Source organism: Hypanus sabinus, chromosome 9, assembly GCF_030144855.1.
Source record: "Hypanus sabinus isolate sHypSab1 chromosome 9, sHypSab1.hap1, whole genome shotgun sequence".
Taxonomy (NCBI): Eukaryota; Metazoa; Chordata; class Chondrichthyes; order Myliobatiformes; family Dasyatidae; genus Hypanus; species Hypanus sabinus.
Window position 1 is genome coordinate 39,993,708 of NC_082714.1, and position 12,343 is coordinate 40,006,050.

At 41.1% G+C, this 12,343-nt stretch overlaps 1 long non-coding RNA gene across 4 annotated transcripts in view; it reads left to right on the forward strand.

The window, feature by feature from the left end:
* Positions 1 to 10,932, forward strand: part of LOC132399289 (uncharacterized) — a 52,316-nt gene extending 41,384 nt beyond the window's left edge. The window contains exons 4-8 of one of the 4 annotated variants that reach the window (XR_009513942.1): positions 4,453 to 4,540; positions 5,451 to 6,761; positions 7,699 to 9,112; positions 9,513 to 9,613; positions 10,139 to 10,932. This is a non-coding gene — a long non-coding RNA (uncharacterized LOC132399289). Of the gene's footprint in view, positions 1 to 4,452; positions 4,541 to 5,450; positions 6,762 to 7,698 lie in introns of all 4 variants that reach the window. The other 3 variants (XR_009513940.1, XR_009513941.1, XR_009513939.1) reach the window with 3 other exon arrangements.
* The last annotated feature ends 1,411 nt before the right edge of the window (positions 10,933 to 12,343 follow it).

Consider the following 12,343-nt stretch of genomic DNA (forward strand, 5'->3'; position numbering starts at 1 on the left):
CATGTTGTCATGCTGTCCATGGCAGTCAGCAGGCAATCATAATACACCTAGGCACTGTCGTCCATCAGTGCTTCTAACTGGGTACCTGTCTGAATACGTTATTACTGAATACTGGAACATGGAATTTAATTTTCAAACCTCAGGGGGTCTCAGAGGACTGATCCATAGATATTTATGATTTATTGAGTTTTTGTGCAAAGACAGCAAATGGCTTTAATTGTTGAATCTATGGCAAATTATGATAGATAGTACCAGTGTTGTCTGCTGGAAAGCAGTGGTGTACCGGAACTGGATTTTGTACTTCCTTTTCTTAACCGGTTTGAACCATAGTTTAATTTTAGTTAGTGGTTTTTCACTAACAAGCTGTGACCTGTTATCTTTTATTTATTGCAGGTTTGTAAACATTTGAAAACTTATTGATTTAGTATATGGGATAGTGCTCATCCCATCTAAATATCCAGTATTATTTGTTCCTGTGGCAGCCAATGTTTCTTTCAAGGTATGTTTGTAGAATATAATTTCAGTTTCAACAGGAAAGTGGGGGAGACATTGAAGTAATACATAATACACTTGGCAGTAATTTATCTTTCGTAATGTTCTCCGCCTCACTCTCCCACCTTTTGGACAGGAGATTTAATTTTTATTTATTTATTTATTGAGATAAAGCTTGAAATAGATCCTCCCAGCCCTTTGAGCAATGTCACCCAGCCATCCTCCCATTTAATCCTAGCCTTATCCTATCCTAAAATGTCTTTGGATTGTGGGACAAAACTGGAGCACCCAGAAGAAACCCATACAGTTACGGGGACAATGTACAAACTCTTTTCAGGCAGCGGTGGGAATTGAACCTGGGTTGTCTGTACTGTAAAGCATTGTGCTTTCCATTATGCTACCGTGCTGCTTAACTTTGGCCATCTTTGGAGGACATGCCATTCACACATATATCAATATATACATACAGTAGATACATACAGTATGCATACAGTATATAGAATCAGAATTAGGTTTATCACCACTAAAGTATGTTGTGAAATTTGTTGCTTTGCAGCAGCAGTACACAAAATTACTGTAGGTTACAATAAATAAAGTGTGAAAGAGAAATAGCGAATAGTGTTCAAGGGTTCATGAACTATTCAGAAATCTGATGGTGGAAAGCAAGATGCTATTCCTAAAATGTTGAGTGTGAGTCTTCAGATTTCTGTACTTCCTCCCCAATGGCAGAAATGAAAGGAAGGCATGTGTCAGTGAGGCATCACCATTTGAAAATATTCTCACTTAGTAGGAAGGTTGTACTGTGTTGGAGTTGGCTAAGTCTGCAGCCCTCTGCAGCCCCCTTCGATCCTGCACTTTGGAGCCTCTATACTAGACAGTGATGCAACCAGCCACAATGCTCTCCACCTCACATCTGTAGAAATTTGTTAGCCTTCGGTAATGTACAAACTTCCCTCAGATTTCTGATGAAGTATAGTAGATAAGATGCTTAAAATTACTGCTGACCCTACTATTGCCTCACAGATCCCCGGCTTTTCATGAAAACTGCCCTTAGTTGTGAATGGTTCTACTGATACTTCAATCAAAGAACCACCATTCATGTGGCCTTGTTAGCCGAATACTGCAATTTTCATCAATGAAAGAGATCACAGAAGACGAAGTCTGGTCTCATCCAATTTCTTCACAACGCATTCCCATCAAGGGCTGTGGCATTGTAATCAGGCTGCCTGGCTATTCCTTGGAATTTAAAAGAATGATGGGTGACCTTATACAAACATACACAATCCTAAGAGAATTTGATAGGGCAGATTTTGGGATGTATTCACTTATGGTAGAATCTGAAACAAAGATTAAGGGCTAGTTATTTAAGACTGAGGCATATTCATTTTCAGAGAGACTATGAATCTGCAAATTCCCTACCCTAGTGGGTGGTGGAAGCTGGTTCATTAGAAGTATTTAAAGTGGAGCGGGATGAATCTTTGATAGACTGAGGGATAGACTAGGAAGGAGAAATGCCAGAGCAGAGGGGTTGAGGCCAGCATAGATCATATGAAAGTATAGGGCAGACTCTAAGGACCCGATGGCCTTTTCTTACTCCCATTTTCTAGTGGTCTTCAGTTGTTTCTGCACTGTGGTTTCAGGAGTCCTAATTCTCATATTCAGAAAAAAAGCTGATGGTAGTATCAAATGAAAACTAGAAAGCCAAGTCCAATAAGTTTTTGCTGGTGGAGAACGTGAAGGAATAGGGAACAAAATAGGATGGATGGAGCCACGATGCACATAATCTAAGGTCTCAGCATTATCAGCAGGCTCATGGCCCTGGAGGTTATATTTCTGTTCCTATAAATGGTTTCATTTGCTACCTAATGAATTCTCTAAGCTTAATTAATGATCTTTTTTAAAACGGTCTCATGTCCTATACCTGACTCATTCCATTTAGCACGTTTCCAAAGATACTAACAATTCTGCGTACTGTCTGAGCTGTCATTCCTTGTGTGAAAGCCCAGAGGTTGACAAGCAAGATAACCTCAATGAGAGTTTTAAAAAAACACTGTCAATCAGTTGCACTTCTTAAAATAGATTCAATGGCATTCATCCAATTTGTCCACTGTAAATATAAGGGGACAATTTCTCCCCTCATTCCAGTCCTCTTGTTAAGCCTCATCTCATCTCACTTCTTGAACAGATTGAACATAACTTTCACATTCTGGATAGATGAAAGTCAAACAAGTTCAAGCAGTACAGAATTCATGGCAGTCTTTGCTGGAGGTTCCTTCAGTTCTGATTTCAGTATTTGTTACTGACAAAGGCTTGTTACATATGATTTAAATATTAGAGACCTGTAGACATTTGCAGTTGAATTAAGTAATTTAAAAAAATTAACCATTTAGAAACATAGTCAACTACTGCTAATTAATTGGAACATAACTCCGTGGTGAAACAGAAAAAATAGTAATGAAACCAGGCTTTTTACTGGAAGTCAGCAACAACATTTAGATGAATGGACCACATTAGATGCACCAACCATGGTATAAAATTGAGGCTAGAAATAAAGGGTGTGTATCCCCTAGGATCATGAGGTTCTGAAATGTCCCTGGAGTTAATGGTGAAAGGCATCTGACCTCCAACATATTCCATTCTTCTGCATTGCAAAGCGTAGGCGAACATACCATTGCAATTGTCCAGGACATGCTAATGTTTATATTGCAGGCAGCTGGCAGATTGCCATGTAACTGCTGGCTAGAAGTTAACATAATTTTCTCAATGGACTCTGCCTACAGTTTCTCACTGTCTTGGTAAAAAGCCAAAATAATCAATATTTTCTCTCCTCCCCTTTCTCATCGGGCAGAAGATACAAAATCTAGCAATCGTGGACCACCAGGCTCAGGGTGATGTTCCGTCTGTGCTAAAAAGTTTCTCCTCAGCTTCCTTTTAAGTCTTTCCCCTCTCACTATAAACCTATGTCCTCTAGTTTTGTACTCCCCTACCCTGGGGTAAAGGCTGTGGCTATTCTCCTTATCTCTGCCCCTCCTGATTTTATAAGCCTCTACATGGTCATCCCTTAGTCTACTATGCTCCGGGGAAAAAATATCCAAGGCTATCCAACCTCTTCTTATAACTCAGAGCCTCCAATCCCAGTAACATACTGTATTTGTAAATCTTTTGTGCATCCTTTCCAGTTTAATGACATCCTTCCAACAGCAGGGCAACCAGAACTGTACACAGCACTTCATATGTGGCTTTTCCAATATAAAGTTACAGGTTGCATCACAGCCTGGTCTGAAACCTCCAATGCACAAAATCACAGATGGTTATAAACCCAGCCAGCTCCACCACGGGCACAATCTTCCTCCTCCATCCAGGAAATCTTCAAGAGGCAGTGCCTCAATAAGGCAACATTCATCATTCAGGACCCTCACCATCTGGGGCATGCCCTCTTCTCGTTACTACCTTTGCAGAAGAGGTACAGGAGCTTGAAGACCCATACTCAATGATTTAGGAGCAGCTTCTTCCCCTCCACAATCAAATTTGGGAATTCCTGACATCTGGTAGGAGATACAGAAACATCTTAGCCGAAACAGTTAAACTGAAAAATAGTTTCTTCCTGAGGGCTGTAGAGCAGCTCAATAATGCTACACCACCCCCAACTTGTCAATGGTCTTTGAGAGTTAAGGACTATCAATCTCACTTGTTGGATGTAAATATGGGAATTTTTATTTTAAGTTGTACCGCATGCATTGTAAATATCTGTTTTGCATGGACTGGAATAGCACCACAATCTCGTTGGCTTATCAATAACAATAAAGTTCTATTCTATTCCATATCTGTTCTTTTCACTGCCACAATAAAACTGGATTGGATTCTGCAGCTTCTGAAAATGTCTGACCTGAACTTACCCTGCTATATGAGTATATGAACCATATTTTCCATATGTTTTCTTTTTTCTAAATTTCTGTCCAGATCGGGGGTTGGCAACCCGTGGCTCCGGAGCCACATGCGGCTCTTTTACGTCTGTGCTGCGGCTCCCTGTTGCTTTGGGAAATAATTGGTCAGTATTTAATTAAAATGTATTTTATGTTAGTTTGTTAGTTTTTGAAATGTAATTCTAAATTTGAAGATTATGGTGATCTTGTACAATCTAAATAAGATGTTGTGGTGACCCATTTCCTGGCACATTGGAACCGGCTCACAATTAGCCAGCGTTCAGGCTAAGGGAGATAGCCTACGGGGGTTTGTGAGTACGTGTCTTTTGCAGCATCTGCGCCCATGGGGGGCGGGTTGAGGGAGGCTTAAAAACAAGTCTGTTTAGTTCGAATAAAGCTATCTTTGACTGCAGTTTACTGACTGCGTGTAGCACACCGCTACAACGTGTTTTTATCGCTGGCTTTCCAGAGGGAAGGTGCTGAAATGCTTTGTCGCGTGTCTGGAAGAAGTGAAAACTTTCCTGGGCAGCAAAGGGCTCACCTTTCCTGAGCTGGAACAGCCAGAGTGGCTGGAAAAGCTACACTTCATGGTAGACATGACAGCGCACCTGAACACGCTGAACACAGCTCTTCAGGGGTAAGGACGTACAGCCCTGCACATGTTGGAGGATGTTTTGGCATTCGAGCGCAAGTTGACAGTGCTTGCCAGAGATTTACAGAAAGGCACATTGTCTCACTTCCCCAATTTGAGAGAGTTCAAACAAGGTCACGACATGATAAATTCAGAGTATTTACATTCTGCAATCATCGCAATGCAAACATCGTTTGGGAAACGCTTCTGTGAGTTCAGAGAGGAAAAAAACACATTATCCTTCCCGGTCACTCCCCTAAGCATCGATCCATCCCTACTGAGTACGACTGCATTGTCAGGTGTGAGTCAACCTGACCAAGTATGATAAATATTTTAATTGCCTATTATTTTACGTATATTCATATTTTTTCATTGTTCAGTGAAATAGTCCTTTTATTTTTCAGGTTGACAGCTGGCTGACGTTATTTTTGGTTTGCTGCTGGCGGCAAATTTAAGTTTGGCGTTTTTCATAAATACAAGAAGGACTCAAATAGACATTGAGTATTTTACTTAAAAATAACCTTCAACCCAACGTCTTTTTTTCGGAGTTCAAAATGTTTTTGTTGCATGCAGAAATGTAATTTCGTTTTCTCTGCAGGAGTTCATCAATTTCATAAATGCAACACATTATAGTTTGTTTATACATAGCATAAAGGCAAAAAAAAAAACGTTGTATGCAGTGTTATTTCATTTTAAATGTCAAATGGGTTTTGCGGCTCCCAGTGTTTTCATTTCTGTGGGAAACGGGTCCAAGTGGCTCTTTCAGTGGTAAAGGTTGCTGACCCCTGGTCTAGATTATTGAGTTATTATTGATCCTAATCTAAATCAGTGCATGGAAGGCACTGCCGGCGGTGGTGATGGAGGCGGATACAAAAGGGTCTTTTAAGAGACCCTTAGATAGGTACATGGAGCTTAGAAAATCAGAGGGCTGTGCACTAGGGAACTTCTAGGCGGTTTCTAGAATAAGTCGCATGGTCGGCACAATATTGTGGTACTGTGCTGTAGATTTCTATGTTCTATGTTCTATGTCTAAACTTAAGAATCATTTAATTTTGATTACTCAGTTGTTGATCCCTTCATTGACTGTGTATGCAGGAATCAAATACAGAGATTTGTACTTTGTGGTAAGCTTTTAAACAAAATGTGAATGGAATCCTACTCATTCTTCCATCACAGGCACCGCATGGACGTACAGCCTAAACAGGCACAGATCAGAAGCTCTATTAGATAAGTGTGTGCAGAAGAGACTCTAGGTTCTCCTCGCATTGTAGCTATGAAATTAGATTTATTTGACTATTGCAATTTAATGGTTCCATAACTAGTTGTTGCTCTGCTAAAGTGACTAGGAAAATCTTTCCCATGGTTAATATTTTAAGTGTTTTCAATGTCTTATCAATATGTTTAGTGTAGTAATCTTCTTTGATTTTCCCCTTTTTGTTCTGTTGAGTGGTCACAGGATTAAGAGCTTCAGATTTCAGAACATCTTGGAAGATTTATCCTGAGCCCAACACAAAAACGGCATGTCAGTGTCTATATTTCATGCGAGGAGAGTTGGTATGTCATCAAAGACTCGAGCAAATTTCTACAGATGTATCATGGAGAGTATCAGGTCAGAGGTACAGGAGCCTGAAGATGCACACTCAGTGTTTCAGGAACGGCTTCTTCCCCTCTGCCATCAGATTTCGGAACAGTCTGAACTCATGAACACGACCTCAGTACGTTGCACTATCTATTTATCTCTTTCTTTCTTACTAACTAATTGTACCTATTGCACGGTACTGTTGTCAAAAAACAACACATTTCATAACATAATAGTGTGCTAATAAACCTGACAGTGATTCTAATTCTGAATACTGGAAACAGATCAATCTTTAAAAAAGTTATAGAGGCAAGTATTACCATCAGCATGAGTGAATACAAAACATATTGAATGAAATGCTGTTAAATAAGTAGTTTCATGAACGGTCTGGAGGATGTTGCCCTTGGTCGCTGGCACCATCTTCTTCTGGACCATTTAAGATATAACAAAGAAAAATCAGACAGAAGGTATTCAACACTGCCACATCACTGTCGATGAGACTTCAGCTGAGCAGTGAGAAAGTTAAAGCATGGTATCAGAGAGCTTACTGCAGCCAATCCAAACTGGGTAAGTCATTTGCCCAAAGAAAGAGCAGCAAAGCATTTTTTCAGCAATGCTTTGTGATCTATGCTTTTGTGATCTAAGGCGGTCTAAGGCCTAAATCATGACCATCTAGCCTCAAACACAGTTCAATGTGTTAAATGTCCTCTTCCACCCCATTACAGTTTCAACGTCTTGACTCCTACTACCTTCTGATATTCTTATTTACAATCCTTCTAATGTCTCAGCAAGAGATGGTATTCCCAGATCCCAGAACTCTCCAAAGGAACCAGGGAACCACAACCTCTCCAACCGAAAATGGTGCAAGACCAAGTTTGCTTGTACTGCATGCAAAATAGCCTACATACCTGATTAAACTAACTGACAGCCACACCCCCATCAAACCAGAAATGTATTGTGAAGAGTGCAAAAATGAAATGCAATGTTTCAACTTCAACATATTATGTTGCTGTTATTTTTATATATTTTATTTCTGATGTCCCTATTCAGTTCTGTTTTCTACCATAACCTAGGCTCTCTGAGGTTCACTCAATGACAAGGATGATATCTCAGTTGAAGGTGATGGATCTCTATGTCCTGTAATAAAATATGGCAACATCCAAGCTATTTTGCAAATTTGGTGATTGGTGAGACAAATCTTTTCTACCTTTTGCATTTTGAAGCCCTTCAATACTTCTGGCCTTTGGAAGCAACTGAAAAATATACTTTACAGTATAATATGGACTAATGTAATAGATTCTTATGCAAGTGACACTGAATGTCCTCCATTATGTGCTGGTATGTGTAACGAGTCCTCTGACTACGTAGATCAATTCTACATTCATTGGCTTTTAACTTAATCACTACATCACAAGATGTCTTTTGCATAGGCAGCAATATGTTATTTTAAAATGATACTTGTCACCAAAAAGAGCTGCTCAAATTGCCTAGGCTGCACCAAATATATAATGCAGCACAAGTTCCCTGAAGCAAAGTCAGGAACTGATTCATTTAGTACTGAAGTATTCTCAAGGTCGCTGACTGCTTAAAAATATCACTACAAATGGATTGGATCCAGCGAAAAATAGTCACAGAGACATTAAATACGATAGCGAGCTTTTCTTTTGTTTCTGTTCTTTGAATAAATCCATCACACACTAACCCCAACTCCTGAGGCGTTCCATGGTCATTTCCAACATACCCCTCCCATTTCACTACCAAACTCTCAAAGGAAATCTCATCAAGGAACCAGTTTCCAAGGACACTACCTGCTGATCCCTCTCCTGTATCTCACCAAAGTTATGATTTTTTAACCACAGAATAGTTAAAGTCATGTCAAGTCAAGTCACTTTTATTGTCATTTCGATCATAACTGCTGGTACAGTACATAGTAAAAATGAGACAAAGTTTTTCAGGACCATGGTGCTACATGACACATTATAAAAACTAGGCTGAATTCCGTAAAAAAAACAACACTGAGAAAAAAAAAACATACTAGACTGCGACCTACCGAAGATTGAGGTCTCCCAGTCAGGAAGACTAGGATCCAGTTGCAGAGGGAGGTGTTCAGGCCCAGTAGGCTCAGCTTTCCAATCAGTTTCTGAGAGATGATTGTGTTGAATGCTGAACTGAAGTCTATGAACAGCATCCGAACGTTTGTGTCTTTTTTGTCCAGGTGAGTTAGGGCCAGGTGGAAGGTGATGGGAATGGCGTCATCTGTTGAGCGGTTGGGACAGTACGCAAACTGCAGGGGTCCAGTGAGGGGGGCAGCAGGGTCTTGATATGCCTCATGACGAGCCTCTCGAAGCACTTCATGATGATGGATGTGAGTGCAACGGGACGGTAGTCATTTTGGCAGGACACTGAAGACTTCTTCGGCACAGGGACAATGGTGGCGGCCTTGAAGCACGTTGGAACGGTGGCGCTGCTCAGGGAGATGTTGAAGATGTCAGTGAGAACATCTGCTAGCTGGTCTGCACATCCTCTGAGCATGCAACAGGCCAAACAAAATCTGTAGAAAATTATGATTTTCTCTCCTGGTTCTTTTAGATTTGTTTATCACCACCCTTAATCTACCACTCATTCAACTGGTGTCATCATTATTACTGTCATTCAATCTCTCTTTGCTCTCTACCTATCATGGACTTCCCATTTTATTCACTTTACTCCTTCCTCTGGAACATAAATTTTGACTCTAAATTTTCCCATTTCAGATAGATTGTTGATCTGAAATGTTAACTATCCTCTCTGCATTTTCAATTTTATTTCAGGTTCTCATTGTTTAATGTATTTTACTTCTGAATTATTATTACTGTACTCCAAATCAAATCTGACCTCATGACCTCAGGTGTCCATTGCCCCTTCTGGTCAAGCAACCTGCGCAAGAGTGTCGTGAGTCGGGCAGATCCTAGTTACCCAGACTTCAGCAACTCAACTTATGTGTTGCAGGTGAGTCAGCCCCATGGGATTGTCTTATGACTTGGTGATAAGTAGGACCCAGCTGGAAAAAAATCATCATGACATCCATTAAAAGTTGGTTTAAATTAAACTTTTAATTGGAAGTCATGTTAAATTCTTCCTCAGCAGGCCAGGCAGTAGCTATGGAAAGGAGTAAACAGTCAACGGTTTTGGGTAAAGATCCTTCATTAGGACTGGAAAGGAAGAGTAAGAAGATGTGGGGAGGGGAGGAAGAATTTCAAGGTGGTAGGTGATAGGCAAAACTGGGAAAGAGAGAGGGGGGCAAAGTAAAGAGCTGGGAAGTTGATTGGTGAAAGAGATAAAGCCTGGAGAAGGGAGAATCTGATAGGAGAGGATAGAAGACCATGGTAGAAATAGAAGGAGGAGGAGCACCAGAGGGAGGTGATGGCAGGCAAGGAGATAAGGTGAGAGAGGAAAACAGAAGTAAGGAACAGTGAAGGGGAGGGGGGCAATTACTGGAAGTTCAAGAAATTGATGTTCATAAGTGATGTACAGGAATGAGATATGCCAACGAATGGAATGGTGCTGCAGCAACAACCTGGCACTCAACGTCAATAAAGCAAAATAGTTGATTGTGGACTTCAGGAAGGGTAAGATGAAGGAGCACATACCAATCCTCATAGTGGGATCAGAAGTGGAGAGAGTGAAGAGCTTGAAGTTCCTCAGTGTCAATATCTCTGAGGATCTAACCTGGTCCCAATATATCGATATAGTCATAAAGAAGGCAAGACAACAGCTATACTTTATCAGGAGTTTGAAGAGATTTGACATCTCAACAAATACACTCAAAAACTTCTATAGTTGTACCATGGAGAGCATTCTGACAGGCTGCATGGAGGAGCTACTGCACAGAACCGAGAGAAGCTGCAGAAGGTTGTAAATCTAGTCAGCTCCATCTTGGTACTAGCCTACAAAGTACCCAGGACACCTTCCAGGAGCGGTGACTCAGAAAGGCAGCATCCATTATTAAGGACCTCCAGCACCCAGGGCATGCCCTTTTCTCACTGTTACCATCAGATAGGAGATACAGAAGCATGAAGACACACACTCAGCGATTCAGAAACAGCTTTTTCACCTCTGCCATCCGATTCCTGAATGGACATTGAAGCTTTGAACACTTCTTTTAAATATGCAGTTTTTCTGTTTTTGCACATTTTAAAAAATCTATTCAATATACGTAATTGATTTACTTGTTCATTTATTAATATGTTTTATTTGACAGACAGACGGACAGACATACTTAATTGATCTGAAGGAAATTTAGTTACTATTACTATTTTTTCTCTCTCTCTCAGCTAGATTATGTATTGCATTGAACTGCTGCTGCTAAGTTAACAAATTTCATGTCACATGCCGGTGATAATAAACCTGATTCTGATGCCATCAATTTGGAGGCTACCCAGATGGAATATAAGGTATTGTTCCAGCAACCCGAGTATGGCCTCATCACGGCATGTTGGAGTGGGAATGGGAAGTGAAATTGAAATGGTTGACTATCGGAAGATCTGGCTTTTTGTGGCAGATGGAGCACAGGTGCTTGGTGAAGCAGTGTCCCAATCTACATTGGGTCTCACCGATCTACAGGAATCCTGTTCCTGTTCTCTTTCAAGAACTAGCTGTGCTAACTTCAAGTGAAGACATGATCAGGTTAGGTTGTGATTTCCCAGCTGATTTAATGATTGGTTGATAATGAAACTGCATTTCTGCTTTTTTCTGGTCATTGACTGGTCAATGTAGACTAGTGTGATTATTCACGGACAGTGTGTCCACCAGACTGTACACAGGATAAGAAATTGAGTAACACTCACAAAATGGCATAGGAATTCAGCGGGCCAGGCAGCATCTATGGAGAGGAACAAACAGTCGATGTTTTGGGCTGAGATGTTTCATCAGGACTGGAAAGAAAGGGGGGAAGAAGCCAGAATAAGAAAGTGGGGTGGGAAATGAGTGTAAGAGAGAAGGGATAGGCGACGCCAAGCGGATGGAGAACTAGTAAAACTAGGAGGTGACAGGTGGGCAAGGTAAAGAGCTGGAGAAGGAGGAATCTGATAGTAGAGAACAGTGAACCATGGGAGAAAAAGAAGGAGGAGGAGGAGATAGGCAAGTGAGAAGAAGAGAAGAGGCAGGAGAGAGGCCAGAGTGGGGAATTGAAGAAGGTAGGAGGGGAAAGGGGGTAAAATGTCAAGAAGCTGTAGAAATTGATTTGTACATCATCAGACTGGAGGCCTCCTACATGGACTATGAGATGCCGCTCCACCAACCTGAGATTGCCCCCGTCGTGGCAGTCGAGGAAGACATGGACTGACATGTCGGAATAGGATTGGAATTAATGTGGCTGGCCCCAGGGAAATACTGCTTTTTGCAGATGGAACAATGGTGCTCAGCAAAGCAGTTCCCCAATCTATGTTGGACCTCAACAATGTAGAGGAGGCCACATCGGGAGCACCAGAGGTGCAACTTTCTGCACCTGTTTCTAATCCTGTGAGGTGGCCCCTCTATTCTAGATCGAGATACAACCAGTTAGACAGCTCTGCAAGGGACATCTGTAGAAATTTGCAAGCGCCTTTGGCAAGGTACAAATTCTCCTCAAACTCCAAATGAAATATAGCTGCTGTTGTGCATTCTTTGCAATTGCATCAATATGTTGGGCCCAGAATAGAATCCCAGAAATGTTGACACCCAGGAACTTAAAACTGCTCA